Raw genomic sequence first — 26,734 nt, 5'->3', positions numbered from 1 at the left:
CCTTTCGTACTTCAGTTCAGCACAAGTGTCATGCTGGCAAAGACTGCAACTGGGGGGGGGGGGGGCAACAACAACCCAAAAACCCAAACCCAACCCAACAACCCAAAAACCCAACAACCTTAAACTCATGTCGTCAATGGAAATTAATTGTAACAAATGAAAACTAGTGTCAGGAAATATACCTGCTTGTAACAATTTTTATGTTTTCACAATCACAACTTTCTTTGAAAGCTACACACCACATATCACAGAAAAATACATACATGGTGAAACAATTATTATCTGCAGAAGTGACACAGAAGAGATTACATAAAGTAGTGTTAAAAAGGAGTATTGAAAGGAAAAATGTCCTGTAACTTTTTAATTGTACTACTCTTGGATGCATGAGCAATACAGAGCCTGACCAGTGTCATTCTAAACAAACCGTTCTTCTGAACACACTTCACATCATATGAGAAATGTCACTGTGAACATTACTGTTTTAGCAAGTGCCACTTTAGACACTGTGCACATAACCGTGCACAAGCAGTCCCACTGAGCTATAACTGAACTCTGTGAGTCTAGCCAAATGAAGCTATGCTTATGTGTTACTGCTTTCAAGAGCAGAGAGACATCTTCTGAAAGAGTATCAAAATCACTGTTTTAAATAAAGCTATTTTTGAAGTATACTTTTAGAAACTTGCATTCTACATTAAAATTAAAAACTCAACAGTATTAGCCTTTCAGTACCTGAAGGGGGCCTACAAGAAAGCTGGAGAGGGACTTTTTACAAGGGCATGTAGTGGTAGGACAAGGGGTAATGACTTTAACTGAAAGAGGGTAGATTTAGATTAGATATAAGGAAGAAATTATTCACTATGAGGGTAGTGAGGCACAGGAACAGGTTGCCCAGAGAAATTGTGGATGCTCCATCCCTGGAAGTGTTCAAGGCCAGGCTGGATGGGGCATTGAGCAACCTGGTCTACTGGAAGGTGTCCCTGACCATGGCAGTGGGGTTGGAACTAGTTAGTTGGTCCCTTTCAGCCCAAGCCATTCTATGATTCTATGAAATTTGTCTGCATGAAGATAAAATATTTCCTAATACACCTTCCAAAAGCACAAGTTCTGGATGATAATGTTTCCCACTGAAAAGAAAATTCAGTGCAAAGGAGCAGCATTCGGCAAATTCAGCATTTTCAAAAACAAGCGAATCTGCAACAAGCAGTTTATACAGAATCTGTTTTCTATTACAGTATAATGGGTTCAGTAGGTGGAGGAGTGTGGACTACATACATACTAATATATAAACATGTGGCTGCATCTGTACTCCTATGACCTTGTCAGACATTTCAACACTATTTTTAGATTATTCTCTCATACCAACTGCACTGCTAAGATGGCATTTAATTCCATTATGTTCATTGTCAAAAAGCTAGTCTTCTGCTTCAACTGCAGCAGTTCTTTGAAAAATAAATTTTAAAAAACTATTTAATTCTCAAATATATTTCCCCATCCATAGCTATGAGACAGCTTTGTGTAATACATAGAAAGGAGCACCTACATTTCACTTGCTAGATGCTATGTCACTTTAAGCTCCTTTTGACCGACTCTGTAAAACTCTTTGGATTTGGGAATAGCATACATGTTGTTATATCTGTCCCTGCTATATAAAGATTTTATTGTGCTTTCTCTCTGTTCTACTAAAGCCTGGGTTACATGAGGAAAACAGAAGAAAAAAAAAACTTAGCTGAACTGATCCTTTTTGCCCTGGCAGCGATGCCAAACACCTACGGTATTTCTGGTTCTTATACCTCAAGTGATTCTTTCATCTCAAATTTTCCTCTTCATTCGGGGGGGTGGGGGGGAAGTCATCACACATCAAACAAATTGCACTATAAACAACAGACCTATGAAGGCCTGGTATTCTACAGATTTATGTTCTATTTTGGTATATATCTTTTCCCCATGTAATTGCCCCAGATCTCTCCCTATATCCTGTATGATTTCACTCTCTGTCCTTTGCAATATATCCATTTCCCCACTCACATGCATATTCCTCTAACCACAGTTCTCTCTCCCTTTCCCTCCCATGTCCTCTGGTGCCAAACAACATGTCTCACTGGCTGGACAGTATGTGCATATTGACTTCCCCCTTATCAGGCATAACAAGTTTACTGAACACTTCTGATCATAACATCCTTCACCTCTGGGGACATTAACACAGCTGAAGACCTTTGAAACTGAAACAGTGCGACATCCACTCCATAATCTTACCAAACATCTAATCTTCAAGCCTGCTGATACATGCAGCTTGTCTTTGAAGTTTTAGGAATTAGGAATTTTCCAAAATCCAAAACTTTTCATGCTACGTGAGACAGAAATACTTAACAAAACAAAAAGACACAACTGCAAAAGGAGAAGAGCAAAGAGGAATGTGGGGATGGGAAAATAAAGCTTCTGCTCAACCCATTTTTGTTTTGGGGAGGGGGGATATACTCAATATACACTAAGAAGTTACATGGGATCACTATTATTCAAGGTAATGAAAAATCGGGTTCCAAAATGGGTAACACTCCCAGATGGCAGCCTGCGTCTGGAAGGGGCACTCTTGTTCTGTGCGCCAACACTGGCACTTGGTCTGCCCCCACAACTGCAGCTAGACTGGCAAGAAAGCTGGCTAACTGGCTAACTGGCAAGCCTATTAAAAAAAAAAGGCAAAAAAGGTAATCGGCTTTCAGCCAGTTTAAATTCCTACAACATCAGAGGAGTGCCAGCCAGTGCTGCTGTAAAGGAAAAGGCAAGGACGCACAAGGGTGCATTAACAGGAAGTAGAACTGGCCCTTCGAGTGTACCCGGCTGCTAGGCTTGCTTATCTGTAGCACAGAACTGCCCTCTTCATCTGCTAGTTAGTTATTCATCTAGCAGATTTTCATTGCCGACATCAATGGAAGTCTACCTGGCTGCACTGCTCCAGTCCTTAGGAAACTCTATTATCAGTCTTTCCACACTAAGCAAAATAAAGTATCTGAACAGAAAATGTTCAAGATAACGTAGATGCTAAAAACATGTTACTTCATGTTTCCTGGCAATATCATTAAACCAAACGCAACGAATGTGTCAATGAAGGCAACTAGATGCCAGTGCAATATAAAAAGCTGTAGGCGTTACAGACACTACTGAATGTAACAGCAGAGGAGCTGACGTGCCTGGGTGCGCGTGGGTGTGATAAAAGGCATATGAATTAGCCTACTGCACTGTAGCAGATGTCTAGCCAAGCACTCCATTTGTGACACCACCTGCTATCAGACCAGTTGGGAAAGAAGGAAGAACAGAGTCCTCCCTTGCTCCATCCAGAAGCCTGTGTAGTTCCTGACCCACAACTGGATACAAGTGACTATGCTATTGCCATCAATGGACACATCCTTCGACAAATCTGTGTGATTGCTAAACCTGCATAATACTTTCATCCCCAGCCACATATTCTGGCAGCAACTCTTCAACTGAAGTATTTGCTGTGAGGAGGGAAAGAAACACCACATTTGACTGTGCTTGTAACCTGCCATTCCCTCATACAGTGGAGAAAAAAAAAAAATAGTGGTGAAAAATTATTCCCTATCAGTTTCTTAATTTCATTTAAGGTTTGACAGACTACCATCACCATTTCCCTCTCCACTGTTTCTCTTTCCCTGATTCAAGATGCCCAAGTCTATTTAGTACTGCATCCCATTTGTACTTCTGGGGGAAGAAAAAAACCAAACAAAAAAAAATTAGAAGGTAATTTTAATGGGATTGTTGAAATTGTGTTACCAGAACTACATAACATGCATGCCCATATATAATGAATGTGTACAGCTGCATAATCACATTTTTTTTAAAAAAAACCCTTATAATTACCCTATAGAATGCTGCTTCAAAATTGGCTTAAACTTATTTAAGACTGTGCTGATTGTAAGAAGGGAAGTGCTGCCCCTCCTCTCCCCTTACTACTCATAGGGTCTCACGATGAGCTGGAACTACCGAAAACCCAGGGTTCTTTATGGGGTTAGCTTTCATCCAGATTAGCAAACAAATCCAACCTTCCACCTGGCCACAATTACACAAATACAAGAGTGGCAGTGGAAACACAGAGCCAAAGGGAAGAAACAGAAAAAAAAAAGTTTTAAACACCATAAGCAGATAGGTGCAATCCAAAGTTGGAGCTTCACAGCAAAGAGCTGTTTGGAAAACTATCCAAGATCTCCCCAGGTGTTAATACCTAATTTAGAGCCTATTACTGTTTTTCCTCTGTCTGAATTAAATTACATTGCACTTACTGTACCTCATCTGATATTTTATCATCCAGGCATTCATTACTGCTACAGCCAGTTTACAACACCTCTATCAGCTACAAGTTTCACCACCTCACCATCCACTTCCCTTTCCACACTATTTCCAAACACACAGAACAGAACAGGCCCTGTCACTTGCTTCCAGCAAGGCTGTTAGCACCTCTCTGCCACAGTGGTACCTGCAGATTTCTTCCTGGGAGCCCAGAACTGGCTAGGGACTTCCAGATGTGCCTCACCAGTGCTGAGCTGAAGGGCATCATCACCTCCCTCAACCTCCCCATAACGCTCTCCCTACTACAGCCCAGGAGGCTTCTGGCCTTCTTTGCTGCAAGGGCGCATCTGCTGGCTCACGTTCAACTTGTTGTCCAGTATGACCCCCAGGTCCTTTTCTGCAAAGCTGCTTTCCAGGCAGCCAGTTCCCAGTTTGTACCAGTACATGGGGTTATTCCTCCCCAGGTGCAGGGCTTTGCATTTCCCTTTGTTGAGCTTCATGAGGTTCTTCTCTGCTCACTTCTCCAGTCCATCCAGGTCCCTCTGAGCAGCTGCACAACCACTTGGCCTATCAAACACTCCTCCCAGTTCTGTATCACCTACAAACTTGCTGAGGGTGCGCTCTGTCCCATCACCCAGGTCATTTATGAAGACATTGCACTGTACTGGAACCCAGCATCGACCCCTGGGGCACACTGCTAGTGACTGGTCTCCAGCTGGACTTCATGCCACTGATCACAACTCTTTGAACTTGGTAGCTCATCCAGTTTTCAGTCTATCTCACTGTTCATTTGTTCCAAGAGACACTGTCAAAAGCCTTATGGAAGTCAAGATAAACAATAGCTGCTGCTCTCCAGTCATTCACTGAGCTAGTAATTTCATTGCAGAACACTATCAGACACCCACCAACATCACCTGTGCTGACCTGCTGCTAATCCTGACCCATAAGCTCTCCACTGACTCCTCATCCACCCAAAAGGCAGAGCTCCATGAATTCCCATGGCACTCTCACAAAAAAAAATCCCATAACACCCTGCAGTCCTCACCATCCCAGCCTGTCCTTCCTGGAGAGTCCATAACCAGTCCTCGCAGCAGTCCAGCCGTGTCAGCTGTCCCACCACATCTCTGATCTCAAAAAGATTGCAGCCATGTGACGGCACGCAGACCTCCAATTTCTCCTGTTTGTGTCCAGTCTTTTCCACAACGTATGGCAAACAGGGTCAAATCCAAATAAATAAAGTATTAAACTTAGTCTGTGCAGAGGGAAACTTTGTATTGGCTACACGTTAATAGCCCAAAACCTCTTTTCACACTATGACAAAGTCACAGCCACTGGACTGAAAAATCAAGTGACAATGGAATGCTAACTACTTGCGGAAAGGAAACGTATGGATAGATATGGAAAGATATGCTATGCAGTTATATACAGAGAAAGGAGATACACAGTTCTGTCTCTCCTACCCCAAGGTAAGAAGCCCTGTCAGAGGAGGGCTCTGGTGAAGGATGAGTCCCACCTCTGCCCACCCCGCTGCACTCCAGGGCTCAAACCCAGCAAGCCTTTCTCACCACACTGCTGCTCCTCTGCCCACACTCCCCGTTACCTAAGCCCACCCACTACCCTGCTCCAAGCCCATTTCTGCTCTTTCAAATCCTCAGGAGACCCTACCATCTGTATTTGCAGCATGCCCACAGCTTCTCTTCTCATTTAAAGTAACCTTAAGGAGAATTATTTTACCTTCAGTTGCTCCAAGTACACATAGTAAAAAATATCTTCCTGTAAACAATTACTTCTTCCAAAAAACAGATACACTTTGAAAATGATATTCAACATTTCTGAAAACCATGACATTTATCTTACATAACCTCAAACTTAAAAATTTTGGCTAAAATTCTTTGAAGCAAGAGTCACCCTGGTTGTTATCTTTCTACAGAGCAAAAATCATCATAGGCTCTTACACTAACTAAATCATGGTTTACATCAGCGCTCAAACCAACCTCTGCTCAAAGACCTGCTCTAACATATGTAAATCTCAGTACCAACAGATAACTCAAACACCAACATTGTCAAAACAGTACAAAGAAATAAAGAACACGAAGGAAAAATGTAAAATTACACATTTTTATAACTTGTTTAATAGCTTATAGACCTTTTCTAACTAAAATGGTTTAACATTTTAAGATGCTGTATAAAAACGTGCTGTGGATATATACTTAAACATATTTAATGTGTGTTAGTCTCAACTAGCTCCTGGTTATTGGAATGTAGGAAGAAGCTTCCACAGAGCAGTGTAATTCCACAGTTGTCTGCTGCAGACTGTCTTTCCTCTGGAGCAATACCACTGGCCATTGTTGGGAGCAAAACACTTGAGGCAGGTTTCTTCATTTGTAACATTATTTTCTCATGAGTGCACTGTCATTTCATATATTTTTATTTGGTTATTTTTCCTGTAACCAACCTCCCCTCTGAAACTAAGTCAACAGAAATGAAAAGATACTCATAAAGAACTACCAAGAAAGAAAAATCACAGAATTTCATTGCAGCAAACAACTGTACATGCTACAGATGCTTAAGGACAAAGAAGGAAATTCCTACACCAGCTCACCAGCTCTTCCCTCCAGCTCTATTCTCCCCCCCACCCCAGGTTCCTAAGACTATTAACGAAAATATTAGAGAGAGATGTAAATATTATACAACAGCATTTGAAACTCTGAGAAAAAGTTGACTAATGCCATTTCTGCAGCAGAACCTCTGGCTAAGGAATGCACAGCTGCCGAGCAGATGTATAATTTCAGCATTTAGATTCCATTATTTTGAGGGTGATTTTTTTTTTTTACTAGATGTTTTCAGATTTTCTATTTCCATCTGTTTTTTGACCTCCCTCAGTTTAGTCCCCTCCTTTCTGTTTTAGTTCATTATGCCAAAATAATTTTCTAAATTAGAAACATCTCCACATTTAAAAACTTGTGAATTTGAAGAGAGGTGGGGGAGTGAAGCAGGGCCAGGGGAGGAACAAAAACAGACAGTTCAACAGAGGCTTGGGTTTGAATAAAAACTGTCCTGTCTGGGTCGAGTTTTATTTTGCAGTTCCTGGTTTAACCCAAATTGGCGAGTCTCTAACTGCATTCCTTCCATGAAATTTTAAGAGCAGGAAACTGAAGAATATCAGCTATATTAGAATGTTCCTACACTTCACCAGAGCCCTGTCCCCTAACTCTGAGTAGGACAATGTTGCAGGTTTTGATTCTTTCTTTTTAGACTCATATTAAATTAATTATAGTTGTAAGCTTGAAAAGAACCCTAACTCATCATGTACCAGAAGAGCTTTACAAAACATAAGGATTACTGTAAACCAATATCAGTGGTTGTCAAATTAGTTCAGTAAAGAATCGATTAATGCAAAAGTAGTAAAAAAAAAATTTAAATGGAGTTAGCATTGTCCAAAAAAATTTCCATTCATCTAACCAAAGCAGAAGACAAGGTCATACAATACTGTCTGAAACTTCAGTCCACACCGTAAGTTTTAGAGAAGAATTATCACTAGGTAGGATCACTGGTTCAGCTCCGCAAATGCGACAGACTGGCTGCAAAACCTATCAAATTTTTATTTTAATTTTAAGTTGACAATAATAATTTGCCTGGGTGAGGAAGGGCACAATCTTCAATCTTAATGAATGGCATACACTTCAGAATACTCCTAGAGAAAATATTCTATAGGTTATTTTCACCAAAAAATATTAAATGGTTGTGAACTACTAAATACAGAAGTTAAAATTAGAAAAATATATCAATATCTAAAACCAAAAAAGCACTTTTTCATTCTGTGAGATTTATTGTTTGCTTTGTCTCCAAGAGGAGACATTCAAAGCAAATTTTAAAGAATAAAGCAATACAAATAAAATTCCTAATAAAACTTCCAGTATCCTCTATCCTCAGGGCCATTTCTGCTTAACACTCAGTACCACTACTGAATTTTTGATTACTGCTAAAATCCCTTCAATTATCTGTACAGAAGATAGTCCATGTTTTGGGTATTGAGCCTAAGAAGAATGTCTGCACCTCATTAGCTGGCAGTGCCTTCCTGTGCCCTGTCCCAGTCCCGTCTTGTAATTAACTCTCAGTTGTCCAGACCAGTGTCTGACAACTGCAAGGCTTGTCCCTGGGACAACACAGAGAAGGGTACAGGAGGGATTCTGAAACCTTCTCCAAGGCATTCTGTAAAAGATTAATTTCTCTTCCAAGAGAAGGATATGCAGCAAGGAGGAGCACGTTTTACACAGCTTTCTGGTTTTCTCATTCACATTTCCAGTCACTGAGGTTCACTCTGTCTTCCTATAAGCCACCTTGTTCTCATACTACTGTCCAAGTTCTTTCATTGCCAGGCATAGGGGACAATGGGATGATACAGTATTTCTTATTTCCAGTACCCATTCTTCCTGCTGAACAATTGCTCACAACTTACTTGTTCATGCTTCCTTTGCAAACCCTCTATATCCCTGCACAACAACATGGGACAACACCTATGCCTCTGCACCACCACTGCACTGTGAATTTCCAGCTGAACAAAGAATAGCAAAAAGAATGATTAATTTAGAAAATTATATTTGAGCTTATCCACCACTTCTATAGCCCTGAAATTCTGACTCTGAGCACATAATGTACTAATTTGCACAACAAATCTTTCATGAGCAGAATATTAATTCTCTGCAGCAGTGAAATCTCTGTGGACTTCAGTCCTCCAGAAGTCATTGGGGCTCTGCCCACCGATTTCCAGTCAAGTTTGGGATCAGGCTCTTACAGAGGAAGTGTGAAGGCCTATGAGCATTTTTAGTTTTTTTTCAAATCAAGAAAAAGTTGTGAATAATTAACACTATAAAGACAAGAGACTTAAGGAAAAGCAAATTTAGACCATTTCAACAGCGTGCAGCAGTGAAAAGGAAATCACTCCCACGAACCAGGTCTGTATCCTGGTACATATCTTCTGAGACTTTCTGTGGTATTTCTCCGACTTATCCCTGCTACATCTGCTTGTATTTTTATCAGCCAAAACACAGCAAGATTGACAGTTTTCTCCTTAAGATGGTGAACTGAGGGAATACAGACACAAAGAATCACTAGTTGCTTCCACGTTTTATGCTAATAAAGTTGACTGAAGCCATCATGTAAAGCAATTATCTGAGGAGATACTGAGAAAATTTAAGTGATTTCAAATTTTTGTAAAAAACATTGCTGCTGTTATAACATATGATGCAAATTAAGCTACAGTACTGCAGAGCTGAGTTAGTAATATTGATTTTTTTCTCCCCTTTTAATGTACAGCCAACTCATCACATACTAAAATTACATTTACACCTGCTATATTTTCCTCTCTATTTTGGGGAAAAAATGAGCATCAGAGCATTCAGCCACATGCTGCAGGTATGCACCCTATGAACTACTGCTTCACAGATTTTGTCTTACCAGAACCTTTTAAAACTATTTAAAGTTCATACCCTACTCAAAACAGTGTCGTCCCCCGTCCCCCCTCCCCCCCAATGAACACAAACACCAGTGAATTCGGTACAGGTAGCAGACTGGGCTGATGACTCGCAGGAAGAGCTACATTACACCAATTGCTTTCACTGTAACAACAGATGTCCCTGGACAAATTCTGAGGTGGTAAAACACTGGACCTTAAATAAGGCTTGGCCTTGCTTCTCCTTTCATCATGCATATACAATCTATGAATATTACCACAATCATGAACTAGAGCTTATTATCCTACTAATACTTATTTTGAATTTTATTAACCAGACCATAAAACAGTAAACCTAACTGAAACATACAGAATTCAAAAGAAATAGGAAGGCAACTACAAGACACCCATTAGAAAAATGGCAAGAAATAAAACTATCTGGATTATAAGTCTGAAACACAATGACTATATTTTTCATACCATTTGTGTACAGCTCAAACAACGGGGTCATAACCAGAAACTCGTGCATCTTTTCACTACCACAACATGAATGAAGTTCTCTGTCTTCTCAATGTATCAAATATACGACAACTTAAAATGCTTCAGTGTCATAAACCTACTGCAGTGAATTTCAAAATATATATTGAAGATACCTTGAAGAATAGTAGAAATATTGCTTTGTTTTGCTTTTGGGGGAGAGTGGGCATAAAATACACAAAATGGGCTTGGTAAATGCACGTAGTGAGGTGCTGGGAAGCCAATTCACAATGAATACCATTCTGGCAAGTTGGCAGCTTGTCCCCTAGTTGATTGCCTGGTCAGTGGTGGCCCAGCTATTTGTTTGTATCAAACTAAACCTCTTGAGGATTACGTACCCAGAGTACTAAATACTGAGTGGATGTTTCTAGAATGAATCCCTCACAAAATTGCTATTCCAATAAGAGCATTCAGAATGCTAAAATTATGTTTTCTGTACAATGAATACAAATGAGGTGACTATTTCAGCTTTTTGTCCAATTTCAAGGATCACCTATTCCAGTCTCCATATTATTTTTAAAGGACACAATACAGCAGGTTAAATTTTACATTTGTTTTCAGTTTTAAACATCTTTCAGAGTAAGTAAAACTACTTTATGTCTGAGAATATCAAATGCTCAGACTTCACAGCAACTTTTAAGGGACTGCAAGCAAACCAGGCAGAAAGAAATTCCTTGCTTTCCCTTTAAAGCACTAACCATCATGGAAGGCACAGAAGACATCATCGCGACAGGGGACCATCAGCATGTGTGTGGTGGGGCGACTGCAAAGGGTTGTGCAGATCTTGTCCAAGAAAGGAAAAAGTGGAACCACTAAACCAGCAGTAGCGAAAGGAAAAGTTTGCTGTCAGGCCACCAAGCACATGCACTCTGCGCCCGCCCCCAAGTCCTGCATTTGGGGAATATTAACGAGTGAAACAAGGCTGTAAGTACTCCGTCTGCGCCCACATACAACTTCTCTGACGTAATATATCTTTAAATTACTGAGTTGCTTCTGTCATTTATTTACAGATGACTGTAAGGTAAGTGAAGACAATCCCAGGCACTGAAGATATGCCCTCTTTTTCCTGAGGAACCAAGAAATACCAGACACTTTCCCAGATATCCAGATAGAAAGGAGAGATCTTCAACTGAGATGCCTGATGTAAGCAAGGGAGAAACATACACGTTTGTAACACATTCCCTGCCACGTACTGTCTGGTCTCATTCATCCATCTACACTTTTCAGCAATTTACCAAAGATGTTACTGCAGCTCCATGTGTCAGACCTTTACCTGCTCTTGGAAAGAGATACTGTCCTCATCATAAAAGTTACCAGCCACAATGATGAACAAAAAAGAAAAGGAGGGGTGGCTTTTTCTCCGGTTTGTTTGCTTTTAAGGGCTTTGGAGAAGGTGGGCTTGTTTCTCTTGGAAAGCCTGGCTATACCAAAATTAGTGCAAGCACTAATATGTGTTCTTTGATCCCTTCTGTGAAGGGGGTGTACTTGGATCCTCCTATTGACACATTTGTGCCCCACTATGCCTTGGAAAGCTGTAGTTCTTAGTTACACTGACTGACATACAATTTAAGAGAGACTCCATTAATTCAGAGTTATTTAATATCACTATTTTCAAAACACTTTTTCTTTTAAAAAATGAATATAGCGTGCACTGATTTCTGATTATAAAAATATAATTTAGTGAATATTTAGCAAGTCCTTCCCTACATTTTTTTTTAATATTACATAGCCACAGAATCTGTATACTGCTTCTTGGAGAACAAATAAAACATTATCATCATTCCTAACTTTAAAAACCAAGAAAAAAATAATAAGATAAGTAAATGTTTAAAAAATTAATTTATCCATCAATTGCTTGCCTTTCAAGACTCTGGGAAGTAGACAAAGCTATCTATTGCTTCTTCAAAATCCTTTTCTCTTTGCAATGACATTTCATACAACAGTAATGCTCATCTGTGGCAAACACATGTCCATTTTGAAAGACGTTAGCAGATGTTGTTCATTGCACATCTGAACAAGCACCATATTCAATCCCAAACATGATCAAAGTTTTGTTAGCCCTGACTTGAAGTAGTTCAATAAGTACACCAACTACTATAAAGAATAAAGTTAATTACTTTGGTTACATCACTTACACTTTAGATTCTCAGTTCCTGAATGCTAGTATCCAGAAAAAGCACATATATCATTTACACACTCTACCATATTCAGTATTTTTAATTCTCATAACAAAGCACACAATTCTCACTGTGAGGATCTTGCAGAGCAGTGTCAAAAACACTAAGATTTGGGTCCCATATATTGACTTTAAGAAACTCTACGTGCTAGCTACATACTGTTTCAGTAAACACGTATTTGACCAGTGAATTCCAAGTAACATGCTATTTCAGGCTTGCAATTTACCAACAGCTTTCTTCTCTAATTTGAACAGGGCCTGGACCAGATAACATCCAGAGGTCCCTTTCAAACCTAAATTACTTCACAATTTGAAAAAAAAAAAAAAAAATCAGATCCAGCCACATATATTCATTGTCCCCGGAACAGAGCAGCCAGCGTGACATACTAAGGACTGGCAGCTGAATCTTGCAGCTGTGCAAGAAGATCCTCCACAAGATCTCAGACTAGAACTCAAACCCTACCAGGTTGTATGTCTCTATCTAAATACATATAAAATACACACACTCTCACATAATAAACGAAACGTGGTGAATAACTAAGAAAAAGTTACAAAAGGAACAAAAGTACAAGAACAAAGGTCAAATACATTGCCAGCAAGAATTTTATCCAGACTGCTACAAATGCCACAACATGGGGTATTTCTGGCTATGGACTTGATAAAGTATCTGAATATATATTGCTCTCATGTAACTTTTTTATTCCAGGACTAGGTTCTACTACAAATCAGGCAACTTTTTCAATCCAGCAGGGTCTTCCTCGTCTACAAAAGGAGCTTCTCTATTCCTACAGACAAGACAACAGGCCTGAACAATCCGTAGGACACTAACTTGATAAAAGAACTCAACAATAATTACCTGTCCACAGAGAACAAAAACGTAAATTAGAACCGCAATCAATTTACACTGGGAAGAATCATCATACAACCTTCGACACAAAGTGACAGGCGACTGCTGAATGGAAATACCATGACTTACTACCGTTCCCTGCTGCTGAATTCACTCTTAATTTTAGAAAAAAAAAAAAAAAATCAGAGGGTGGTTGATTGAAGGGTAGTAAAGAGCCACTAATGTTTTTAAACCCTCTTCAATGGATTTTGTAATCAATTATGAAAACATCGTACTTAATCGGTACTCAACAGTACAATCTTTTACTACTAAGGTACGTGCGACGATTTGGATTTACTGTTCCTTCGGAGAGAGTTTTTCTTTCACATCGCTAAATGGCAATAGACTTGGAAAGCCGGCGCACAGCTTTGTTTAAAGCTCGCACAAAAGGAAGACGAAGCACCTTATTCCTCGCACCCTTCCCACGACAGGCGCTGCCGCTCGCTCCGGCTGGGGCTGCTCGGCACCGAGCCCGGGATTACAACACCAGGGGCGCAGACGCGGGGGGAGGGAGCGCAGGGCGAGAGAACGCAACGCGGGCTGCCAGGCGGCCCGGCCCCGCCAGCGCCGTGCCGGCGGCCCCCGTGCCCACGCAGGAAACCGCCAACCCCGAGGAGCCCCTGCGCCGGCGCGGCGCCCCCCCCCGGCCCGACCCCCGCCAGCGGCCCCGGGCCAGGCCGGGCCGGGCAGCGGCGGGGCAGCGCCCCCAGCGCCGCGGCGGGGCAGGGCGGGCGGTGGGCGCTCCCCGGCCCCCGGAGGAGAAAGGCCGGTGCGGGAGACCCGCCGCCAGACGGGGAAGCCGCGGCGGGTGTCCGCGCTCGACGGCGCTGCCCGAAGCCGGGCCGCGGCGAGCGAGCCCGGGGGCGGGAGGGGGCGCAGACCCCGCCGGGGGAGGGACGCCCGACGGCGGGGAGAGACAGCGCCGAGGCGCGCCCCGCGCCCCCCGGCCGGGCGAGGGAGGGGTGCGGCGGCGCAGCGCGACGCTGCCCGGGGCGCCCCGACGCTCCCCAGCCTCACGCACGCACGCACGGCCGGCCGGGGCCTCCGCGGCGCGGCCCGGCCCCGCACTCACCGGCGGTGGGGGCTCCTCATCCTCCGCGGCGGGAGGGAAGGCGAATGGGGAGGGGGCCCGCTCCCCGCCGCGCTCCGCAGGCCGTTCCCGGGGCCCCGACGGCTCCGGTGAGACGGGGGCAAAGGCGGGTGCGTGTCGGGCGGGGGAGGGCGAGGGCGGGACGGCGCAGCCCGGGCTCGGCGCAGGCTCCGTCCCGGCAGGCGCTCCCGGCGCGGCGCGGCGCGGCCCGTCCCTGCGGCGGGCGGGGCGGGGCGGGAAGGAGCCGCATTCCAATCACTGCAGCCGGCGGCTGCGGCCGCGCGCACGGCGGGGGTTGAGGGGGGGCGGGAGCGCGCGCGCGTAGCAGCAATGGCCGGGGCTTCGCGCGGCTCCCCTCGCCCCGCGGCGGCCCTTCAGGGGTGCCGGGCGCGCGCCCCCCTCCTCCCTCGCGGCGGGGAGCGCGCGGCGGCCGTTGGCGCAGGGGCGGCCGTTGGCGCAGGGGCGGCCGCCCCTCAGAGCGGGCGGGCGGGGGCCGCGCCCCGGGCCCCCCGGCGGCGCCCGCCTCCTCCGCCCTTCCATCAACACGTGCCGTGGGCGGGAGGGCTGGCGGGGCACCCCGGGAAAAAGTTGGCCGGGAGGAACTAGCCGGGCCTGCTTTTCCTCCCCCGTAGTCCCTCCTCGGGCGGGAGCGCAGGCCGCAGCCAGCCGCTGCTTGAGCGAGCTTGTCGCTAGGCTCCCTGCCCCGCTCGGGCACCCGCCCACTGCCCCCAGCGCCCCGCTCGGGCACCCGCCCACTGCCCCCAGCCCCGGGACCGAGACGTTATCTTACCCCACCACCGAGAAGGGCTTTCCCAGTGAAGAGGGTGCGGGAGCTCCTCTAGGAAAGGCTGGGAAGGTGTGAGGGCAAAAAGCGGCCAAGTAGGTGTCATGGCCGAGAAGAGGGATGGCGACGTGAGAAGCAGCGAAGGCTGGATATGGCTGCCGGGCCAGGAAGCTCCATCCAGATGCTGGTGGAGTTGGCACCATGGAAAATGGACAAGCTGCCAGGATTGACAGAGTAGGTGGGGTGGAGGATTACCGTAGCAGCTTTGCTGTGAATTAAAGGGGGCCTGTGTGTGAGCTGGGGTGGGCAACGAGCAGGCAATGGTGGCAGCAGTATAGGGAAAAATGAGGGCCTCAGATGGGCCTTTTAGCTTTGCAGAAAAATAGTTCTGGAAAGGGTGACATTGCAGTGCCGTATGAAGGATAGAGTTCCATTGCGAAGGACAGAATTGTTTGTTTGCTTTTTTCCATTTCCTGTATCTCTAAATAAATAAGCCCAGTTAGTTAGATTGGAATACATTATAACTTCTGCAATGAGCTGCTTTGCTCGCTGATAAGGTTGCTGAAGGCCATGATTTGCATTGCATTTCCAAGCTCCTCATCATTAGGACAAATTAGCAAAGTAATAATTTGTCTGTCTGTCTTCAAATGATGTCTCCCAGCAGCAGCGCAGAAGGAGCTTTAATGACAGTAAGTCATATGACAAGGAGACCACACAGTTCCCACCTGGGCTGCTTTTTTTAATCTTTCACTCAACAAAGCGGCAGCAGTTGATGTGGTCTTCCCTTTCACTTGTCCTGTCACCTGTCACAGTTCTGCGTCAAGAACTTTGTACACAAAGCCAACTATAGGGGGGAACGAAGATCATATGGCTCATACAAACCCACTCAGTTTCCCTTTACTGCAGACCAAAACACCCTTTAGGGCTGCAGGACACACCAGCAATTGCTAGTGTCAAGATGCCTGCCCAGATAAACTGTTTCTAGAGAGTAACCAGTTGGGAAGCAATCTCACTTATCCACGCCAAATAGCCACATGTGCTTATATTGTGGGAAACATGGGCTTGCTTATTTTATTGACCTCTCCACAGTCTAGCTCCATTTTTGTGTGCTGGTATCAGGTAGGACTTGTAAATGTTGTGTACTCCACTCCAGAGTTGTCACCTCTGAATGTAAGATGAGAGCACTGGCTCTGCAATATTGTTTGCATGCGTTATACCCACGGATCGTTAGACGAGTGCTTAGCTTGCATACTGTCCTATACAGCAAAACAAAAGAGGAAGTATAATTTCAAACCTATCAACTTCACAGACTCCTTTAAAATGTAGGCAGTTAAAGGCACACCTAGTAAGTGTAGGTGGCCAGATACTACGGTGATAGGCATTTAAAAATACAGGTCTTGTCTTACTAGACTTTTAGAAAATTTTTTCCAATGACCATCATCCAGAAAAATCTGTGAGTGTCCAAAACAAAGACAGCCTGCAAGAAAGACAAAATCACAGCTTTCATGCCAAGCAATACAGAACTTGTATGCTTATGTTTGTAATTTCAAAGGAAAATATGAGTCTGCTGTTCTTCCATTCTGTCTACTATCAGATTATAGCAACAGAATAGACACTCAATATGGAAGAAGAATGCAACATGCATGTGTGTGCTCCCAACCACAACCAAAGCTGTTAGAGCTAGCATCTCTTTAAGTAATAATCGGTGTTGGAATACAGTCCTATGCTTTTCAGACGTTGGATATTTATTTAAATCCAGTATGCATGAATTTAGCAAAAGCCACTAGCCTTGAAATTTACTTGATCCTTTGTGTGAAATGGATCAACTATTTTCATCCAATTTCTGATGAGTAAATTTGCACATTGCACAAATTGCCGTCTCAGCTAGTACTTTTCAAGGCACTCAGGCACTGAAGATATCACAAGTGATAGTCCCTGACAGGTCAGAAATAGTGTTGTTGAGGATGAAGTTTGCATTGCCATGGACAATATCACTATTCTCTGCATAAATGAGCACTGTGTAAATACTTGTCTTAATCACAGAGTAAAGTCTGTAAAAGGAAAGTACATTATAGGAATATTAGAGCTGCAAGAGACAGAACTGAATCTTGATCTAAAATGATGAATCGTAACAACCTTAAAAAGTATTTGGATTGTGACAGATGTCTGACGAAACGTCACATGGAAAGTACTGGTGTCTTTCAAAACAGTGCAGTACTTACAACATGTTTCCAACTTCATACAGGTATAAACTGTAATTTTGGAAACATACAGATTTACCACAAAAGTATGAAAAGAATGTGAGTAGACTAAAATTCCTTATTTACAATCATACAGTGGTCTGTGTGTGAGAAGGGGATTGTTGACCAATCCTGACATGTGAGATGTTCGACCTGATGATGGAAGAGTTTTCTTTAGTCACCGCCTGAAGAACCCAAAGGAAAGTAACTGTGGTATTGCCCCAAAGGTATTGCCCCAAAGGAAAGTAACTGTGGAAATTTAACCTAAGATTTTTGTCAAGTAAACCACGAAGAATCAAACCTGATTTGTTTTGCTTTTTTTACCTTGCAGGATAGGTAGAGATACCTATTTAAACCAGAAGATGAACACTTTAGGTGATAGGCACGCAGAAAGACATAGGGTTCCAGTGAGCTAGTTATCAGTAACAGACATCTCACCTGGTGAAGGTTTTAGGAATCTGCAAAAACTTGGACACGTCAGGTTTTGGTAACATGAAGTATTTATTTTGTTAATCGAGCAACACTGAAAGATTCTGAAAATCTGAAAATAAACATATGTTCATTCGACATTTGGCCACGATGGGTTGTGGAAGTCTAACATGAAATATAGAAGCAGTTCAAGACTGACTATCATGATGAAAAGAGCTGTATTTAAAAAAAAATTAAATCATGAATTGGATTGTCTTCCAGCTGCTTTCTTTGTCATTTCCTCTCCAGGAATTTCTTATTAGTTCTTAGAATCACTTGGGAACTGCAAATCTTAAATATCAAAAGGTCTTTAAGAACAAAGAGGTATGTATAGGGAGAAGGTCATCCATGTGATAGGACTTTATCTTTGTAGATCCTTCTTCCCTTCAGTCTCTGGAATTCATATGTCTTAAATCTGTGGTCCAAATATATTTTTGAAAACTGTTTGCAATTAGGTGAGTACCTCTCTGTTACTGTTACCAAAATAAATATTCCATGTTGCATATTAAAAGAATATTACCCTTCAGCCAGGGACACAATTTTTTCACTTAAAATGACGTGAATTTGGCTTTGTCTTTTTTCAGAATTATTTCGCTTAAAAGCACATTCTTTTGATTATAAATCTATTCAGCTGTCTGTTACTTAGAAATGTCATGGATTTTATTAAGTGTTTTAAATGTAAGCATAATTAATTCAATAAGGCAGAATCAGATATGTGAAGAAAGGTGTTTTTTAAAAATTTCTGCTAGCAAAGCACTGATAGTAAAAAGGCAAAAGTATTCATCAGCACTGCAAGCCCTGGCCAACCTTCAGTCCAACAAGCGTGATGTGGAACTGAGCACAGTGCAGCACTGGAGAGTACTGTGGAGATACTCCAAAGAATAACCGCTCAATGTGCAAAGCACAGGCACAAGGAAACAGGAAACTGTTCCCATAGCTTAAGCACTTGGTCTGTTTTGGGGTTGCTTCTTGGTTTCTGCAGACCAGATTCTTCTTTAGCCTTGTGCAGGTGGACAGGGAGGAAGGAGAATATAATGGCTATACCCTTCATGTGCCTTAGGCAGCTGCTGCAGGATGTGACCTGATACCTTACTGAGCTGTGTAATAGGGAACTCAGTTGCATCTTGCAAAGGGCTGTAGTAATGGGAGCACTTTGCCTGATGTTAGAAGTGCTCTAGGAGACATTTTGCCAGTCAAGAACCAAAGTTTCTGTTGCTTTTTCTGTTTCTTCTTCCTATGCCTAGTTGAGCTGTATGTTTCTGTTTTATGAACTCCTAGGTACAAAAAATATATTCCAGTGTTTTCACCAGGCCTGGGACAACTCTCCTTATACATACAAAGAAACATTTCAAATTATTTTGGTTTTCGTAAAGCCAATGTTGGGTAGTAAGAACATTAAAAGTCTTACACAGAAAAAGAAAATATTAGTAGCCTCAGCAGAGGCTTCACCTGGGTGCTTCACTCACAGCAGTTTGTTTGGAGAATTAGTAATACGTTTTCCCCTAGATGCATGCAAGTAAAATCCTTAAAGTCTTCATTTGCTCTGAGAAGACTGAGTATTTAGAGTTACACTCTAGTGCTGATTTTAAAATTTATATTCTGAATTATCAGTCTGCAGTGCCAAATGATCTGCAAGGAAGTTTTAATTAGCTTCTCTCTGAGAATGAGTATATCTAAAATATGTTTGTGTTCTTCCACCTTTTATTATAAGAGGTATTTGTTAGTTTCTTTTACAAGTTTGAATATTCCTTAGATCCAAAACCACATTTTATTAACATTTCTCCTACTGATGCTGAGGCTTCATCCCCTCAAGCCTCTGTAATAAAAAATTCACTTCTTGATAACGATCCTTTTCAGCAACAGAAACTGAACCAATGCTGACAGAGAAAATGTTTTTTAAACCTTCTGTTAAACAAGGAGAATTCTTTTCAATACAGAAAATTTCTGTCTTGGTGTGTATAACAGCTTTGTCCTCAAGAGGCGTGGATTCAAGTGGATGTGTTTCTGGCAGCTATAGTGGGTAGTGTAGAGATTTACAAAGACGGACATTTATGAGACTGTAAATGTTATGTTCTTCCAAGCTTGTTAGAATGAAACAGATCTGAATCCTACAGAAAACAAATGAACAAAATAATTTCAGTTAATCAAATCCTTAATTTTTTTCTCAGTCTAAACATATCTTTAACCATGAATGCATTGCTGTTAAAGAAGAACAAATGCAGCAAAATACTCTCATTCTTCTCTTTTTTATATTCTAGCAAAAACAAAATAATGTCAGTATACTAAATTAATAATAAGAAAAGGATATGGTTATATTTCAGGTACTGCAGTCAGCTAATATATCTGAAAATATGTAATGAAGTTAAAGGCATAGCAATAAAGCTTTTCTCCCTTAGTCTGTAAGATACTTGAATATGTACTGGAACTGGAACAAGTTAAAGAAACACATACAACAAAAAGCAAATCCTGACAACAGTCTATAACTTCCTTTGCTTCCAAAAAGAAATTGGCCTGTGTCTGCAAATCTCTGGATTTGGCAGCTATACCTAATTCAGTTTAAACTCCCACTGGCATCAGCAAAAAATTACCTGATTAGGGATGCAGGATTGGATCTAAGATAATAGCATATTAAAATGCCACTATAAATTCAAAAGCTACTAATGGAAATTAAATCCCTAAAATATAAAATGTTCAAAGCAGTTGAACAGTTTTCAGTGTACATACTCAAAATGCTAAACAATAGTAGCTATTGCATGTGTGACCATCAGGAAACACAGCTGTGCTTCTTTGTGTTACAATTAATTACTTCCGTTGTATATAAAATTGAAAGTATTGGTACTCTGGGGCGGAAAAAGGATATCCTGATACACTGCTCCTATTTCCTTACCAAGGCCTATTGCTGAATGTTTCACCATTAATTCAGTTACAATGAATTATCCTGCGATGAATAAAGGAAGGGTGGTTAATTGCTATGCTAAAAGCTACTTTTTCTTTGCATTTTCACTCTCCTACATTTTTATCTCATTTTACTGCTTTCACATGTGCCCTCTTTGATGGCAATTGCTCACTTTTAAGTAGTTGCACTTAATGATGAAAGTCTAAAATAAACGTTTACTTAACTATCCTTTGACTTAAAGATTGTTCTATTTTTTTTTTTTTATGCTATGAGATCTGAGAAAGCAGAAGACTTTGTCACTGTCCTTTAAAGAAATTAGTAAAATCTTCTCAGCTTAAGTATTTGTGGCCAGGTTTTCTGAAGCTGGCACACAGAGATGTAATTTATACCCTTCTGTGCCAGTGAATTTCCCTAAGCTGGAGGGGGATGAGAATTTTTACCCAGACTTAGGGAGGAGTAGTAACAGCCCAACATTTCTCTGTTATGCATTCTTTAATTTTTTTGGTGGGAATTGCATAGGAGCAAAAACTGTTTGAGGTTCTACTAAATAGTGCAAATTTGGATCCTGAGGATATACACCACCCCCAGACTTTAATATGTACTTTTTAATAACACTGACTCTTTGTTTTTAGAGAACTTCTGAACAGAGAGCAGCTTCTGCGACCGCTTAGGAAATCAATGAAGTCTCCAACAGCCACCAGCCATGTAAGTCTATAAAAGGTGGATAATGTGTTATGTATTTGCTACTAAGAATTTAATCTCTCAGGGTGCTCCTCCTAACCTAAAAGTCTGTGGTTGTGTGCCTAGGTGTAACTAACACCACTAGACTCTTTCCAATCCATTATAAGATGTGTAACACAAAGCTGAGTAAGTGACATAGGGGGAACATGGAGTCCCTCAACATGAGCACAAGTAAGTTCTGCCAAATGAACTGAAGTCTTTGCAAGTTTGAATTCAGTCTAGTTGGTGTCACAACAAAGTAACAGAAGAATGGCAACTCAGAAAAGCTCCCATTCCAGAAACTTGTTTACATAATACAGATGGCACAAAATCATCATCCACATAAAATACAGCCTTATTCTCCTTTTGCTGCAGCAGCTGGCACTGGGAATACAGTCTCAAAGGATAACTATGCTCTGTCATTTCATAACAACACAGTTTAGATTCAAGTATGCTAAATTTGATGTGATAGGTAGAACCTGAATATCTCTGGCTAGCACTATCACATTTATTGCAAGGATTTTTTGTCCAGAAGCATGTGCAGCGTAGCATAGATGCTGTGTAGCATACATGCAGTAAAGCAGAAACTTCCAATTAGTGCCGTATATATTGTGTATCCACAATAAATCTCAGTAAATCTGGTGTTTCCAGGACGCAGTAGGCTGACTGAATACACTCACACTAGCAACACAACACATTATGTTACTTTTACCCCACATTGTTACACAGTTTACAAGCATGTGTAACAGTACCTCTGGTCAGGCTTTGACAAGTGCAGAAATCATAAGGAAATTTATGATGTCCTCGGAGTCAGTACAGGGACAAATTTCCAGGAAGAAGAAAATGGGTCAGGGAACATGCAGGCCTACTAGTGGCATTGGGTACTGCAAAAGAGCATTTGGTTGTGAAAGAATATATTTGGTCTTTGTTCATAATGCACAAATAAAATTTGTATTCCTGAATTCATTTTTTTTATACGAAGCCAGATTTTGGAAAGTGTGTCCTTCTTTCTGCTCCCACATATCCTATGCTATCAGAATTCTAGAGATGTTACCTCATAAAGCACAAATACCTAAGTGATAACAAAAACTAGGTCTCTAGGTGCATTATTATTATGCTCTGTATAGTAGATGGACTATATGACAACAATCTAGGCTCAAATACTGCAGGTATGAAACTCATCCACTTAAAGGAAATCAGAGCCTCAGTTCTGAGTGTTTTAATCCACATACATGTTCCGTACATGCTCTGTACATGTTCTGTACATATAGGAATGCTTGCATTCATCAACATTAAGATTTCTTTAAATCAAACTAAACCTTGATCCCAACATTATTTTCCAGTCTACGTACAATTAGATCTTAAAATAATTAAAATCCTGTAAATCATTCTTTTGTTCTGAAATGAGATCCTTAATTATGGCTATAGATATTTATTAAGCTTCCTAAAAATCCAAAACTCCCCCTTAATGCACCATAAGAATAAAACATTCTAGAAAAATAGCAAGCTTCCTAGCTTTCTGGTAGCAAGCAGTATTCATTCCACAAGCACTGGAAGGACCACCACCTTTATTCAATTCAAAGCTGTATTTTTATCTATATCTTCTAATTAAAAGAAAAACAAATCATTAATGCAGTTTCAGAAAGGTCTCAACTCTTTTTCAGTAAAATTACACATAGTAAAACTAAGCGGAAGCAGAAGAATTTCCGTAATGTCTTTGTCATTAATGAAAATAATCTGAATTCTAAAGCAGTAAGATTTGAAAATACTTTGGTAGTGGAGGCAGATGTCTTAATGATACTTTATGCATACTAATTTATTATTCCCTAACAGTTAAAATCTGGAAACTTTTAAAGGAAAAACATGTTTTGTTCAAAAGTTTAGCTTTGTTCAAAAAAAAATTCATTCTGCTCATCCTTATTACACAGAAAAGTATTGTGACTCAGTCTGACAGTCCTTATTAGTACAACATACATTTGTTACTGTTTTCTTTTGATGTAATCTTCCTAAGAGGAGGAGGAGCTGTATTTTTAACAGCTATCTAAGGCCATGTTTTATAGGCATACAGCACAGAATTTATGCCTGAATATAATCTGAATCTCATCCATAACTCTGATTTGGCTGGGAGAACAAAGCATTTCATTGTGTATTCAATAATGGTTTCAGCAATCTTATTCACACATTCCTTCCTTTCTTAATCAACAGAAACTGGGTGAATTTAAGATTCATGATTGAGGGGGGGAACAATGCCAAAGCCTATAGTTTTGAAATCACCATTTTCTTCAGAGCAAATCATAATCTCTCTTCTGTTAAGAATCTCTTAACGCAACACTTGTCAAGCTATTTTGCACGATGTCCTTTTCTAATGAACTTTGCTCTATTCACTTTTTGCACCCTATTAGCTGGCACAGTGTTATGCTCGTGCCTCTATTGCTTCCATTTCCAACAGCTGAACTCTCCAGGGATCACAGTGCACAGTTTAGGAACCAGTGTCTTGTGCAAAGGTTAAAGGTCAGAACAGACAATCAGAGAAACAGCAATTTTGAACTGATGGAAAATTGCGTATATTCTGTTCATTCTTTTGAACTGTGTTTTTCCTTATGCACATTGTAAACAGAAATTAGGGCTGTAAAATAAAATCAAAGTGCACAAAGTTGTGATTCCTGATGCTGTACTTTGTAATGCCATCTGTCCATTTATCATGTAACTTCTTAATTACGCTTACTATAATTAGTTGTATCTTTAAAATTCCTGCATTCCTGAGGGGTGTGGATTAGGAATGCACAAAATGGCTGTTTTTATAAGCCACAATGTTATATGAAGATATACTTTCATTTGGAAGTATTTCTTGGCACTAGAGCTCAATGAGGACATTTAAAACATTTTGTATATTATTTAAAGTCACTTCTGCTAAGAAGTGGAAGAACACCCACCTGAACTTAATGCAATCAAACTTTGTTCTCAGATGCATCAATGTAACCTAAGACAGAATTTACCCATTCCTTATAAAGTTACTATAAACAGTGTCTGTTGACACAATAAGGTCTGTGACTATACAAGTCTTGCTAAGTTACAACATGTACTGTTGTACATCTTTTAAGCATATTAACATTTGTTTGTTTAAAACAATGTTATTTGGGTAATAAAACATTCAAGACTGATATACAATAAAGTTGAAACCAATGCTTTTAATTTTTATTTTCAGGTCTAGAAGTAGGGAATACAAGCTTGTGTATGCTTTCTTATCAGTATTACATGGCTGAAAGCTGTCAGCTGTTCACATGCCATATTAATAAATATGCCCAAATCATAAAGCTTGAACTGTATTTGCACATTCCTTTTATTACTAGACTGTTTTATTCATGTTGGCACAGATAATCCATGCAAGGTAGTTACTCACACGTCATAAACCACACTACATTCTGTTTCTGAAATAACTAGGAACTTAAGGAAAAATATATATCTAAAAGCAAGGACACTTGTGGCATCAAGTCAACATATCAATATATTATAAAACCTAGACTTCTAATATGATCACTGCAGGCAAGAAATCACTCAGTTTCAAATTCTGATGTTTATAAATACTAAACAAATTAATATCTGCTACCAGGAGACAAGTATTACAAATAAACATTAGCATGCCCAGCATTAGACACTAACAAGTGTGTTCAGTGCTGTGGACATTCACATTATTAAACATAAATACAAATAATCTTTAACAAAACATTTCACCCAAAGTACTGACCACTGAAGGACCAAAGTAAAATATTTTTCCTTGTTTTGAATTAATTTTAGAAATGTGTAATGTGTAAATCCAATGTAGTAAAAACTAACTTCTAATAAAAGAAGTCATAAGAGTGGGTTTTTTTCCAGATAATACAAGCAGTCTTCTCTGGAAACATTTAATTTACCCTGTTCTGCAAAAAGAACAGAAAAAGAGAACAGAACAGCCTATACAATCCCTGTAGCTGTGGAGAAGGCGGGTCTGACTCTGAATGACATTGATATATATGAAATTATATAATTTCATATATATATATGAAATTATAAATGACAATTTTTGAAGCCTTTAACTGAAAAGTTATTGAACAGTTTGTAATTGGATAAAAGACTGGTTTTTTTATTTGATCATTCAGAGGTACAGTATCTTTGTTTTATTATGTAAAACCCCACGTTAATTAGAATGAAAAGAAATATTTAGAGGAACTTAGGATTTGTCCCAAGCATCTATTACAAGACATAAAACATAAACAAGTACACATTATTCATCTTGCATATTTTTGTACAGCGTTTATGTTCAGTGATAGTTGAAGGGCCCTATTCTGAATTATATATATATCTATGCAACTTTCCCCCCTCCATATCACAAAGGTGACGTGGCAGAAGAGTATCAGCAGTTATGTGGTATTCTACCCCTGTGAAAGTTAAAATACTATATTATTATTCACAAATTTCTGGTTCAGATATGTGCAAAAATTATATCGTAATATAGATATCAAGGGCGGGTAAGTGGATTCCCTATTTTTGGACCACATTATGAAGCAGCACAAGTCAAAACAGGAAATTTATTACATGATAATCCTCAGGGTCTCTCTGTTCTTCCTTCAGAGATATCACTGTACCTCATATAGTGATATGTAAACTAGCTTTAATCTCACTTGCTCAGACACCAGCTGGAGTCAGGGCATGTGTTACAGTGCAGGTTATCTGTCCAAGGAAATTTTCAGACTCTCTCAAGTTAGTACGGCTCCCACTGAAAAGGAAATTTTCAGGACTCTCTCAAGCTAGTACGGCTCCCACTGAAGTCTGTGCTGCTGCATTTTAACTGTTGCCACTCTGCAAGCTAGCTCAGCTATGCTGACATACATTGCATTCACCTTTCTGCAGTACTGACTTCAGATTTACTAGATTGGATCCTATATCCCCCTTGCTCACCCCCTCTATACATATTCATACTATTTCTCTGGACTATTGTGAGCTCCTTGTACTCTAATTTCTTACTTCGAGCCCCTTCCCTGACTGTCATCCTGGCTATTCCCCCTTTCCCCCCTCTGCCCCACCCCAACTATCTAACATGTCAGTTTAGTGAAACTGGCCTTACCTAGCTATTCCCTCTCCTCCAACCCCAGCTTCAGTAAGGGCTTCCCATCTCCTCAATGCCTCATCTTTTCACACTCAACCAGAGG

At 40.9% G+C, this 26,734-nt stretch overlaps 1 protein-coding gene across 3 annotated transcripts in view; it reads right to left on the bottom strand.

Moving 5' to 3' along the window:
• Positions 1 to 14,651, bottom strand: part of BMPR1A (bone morphogenetic protein receptor type 1A) — an 88,563-nt gene extending 73,912 nt beyond the window's left edge. For all 3 annotated transcript variants that reach the window (XR_012043691.1, XM_072869185.1, XM_072869187.1), the window contains exon 1: positions 14,423 to 14,651. The gene's annotated coding sequence lies outside the window, so the exon portion shown is untranslated. The remainder of the gene's footprint in view (positions 1 to 14,422) is intronic.
• Between the last annotated feature and the right edge of the window lie 12,083 nt (positions 14,652 to 26,734).

Source organism: Ciconia boyciana, chromosome 8 (genome assembly GCF_034638445.1).
Source record: "Ciconia boyciana chromosome 8, ASM3463844v1, whole genome shotgun sequence".
Lineage (NCBI taxonomy): Eukaryota > Metazoa > Chordata > Aves > Ciconiiformes > Ciconiidae > Ciconia > Ciconia boyciana.
The sequence above is the reverse complement of the archived record's forward strand: the minus strand, read 5'-3'. Positions and strand labels throughout refer to the sequence as shown.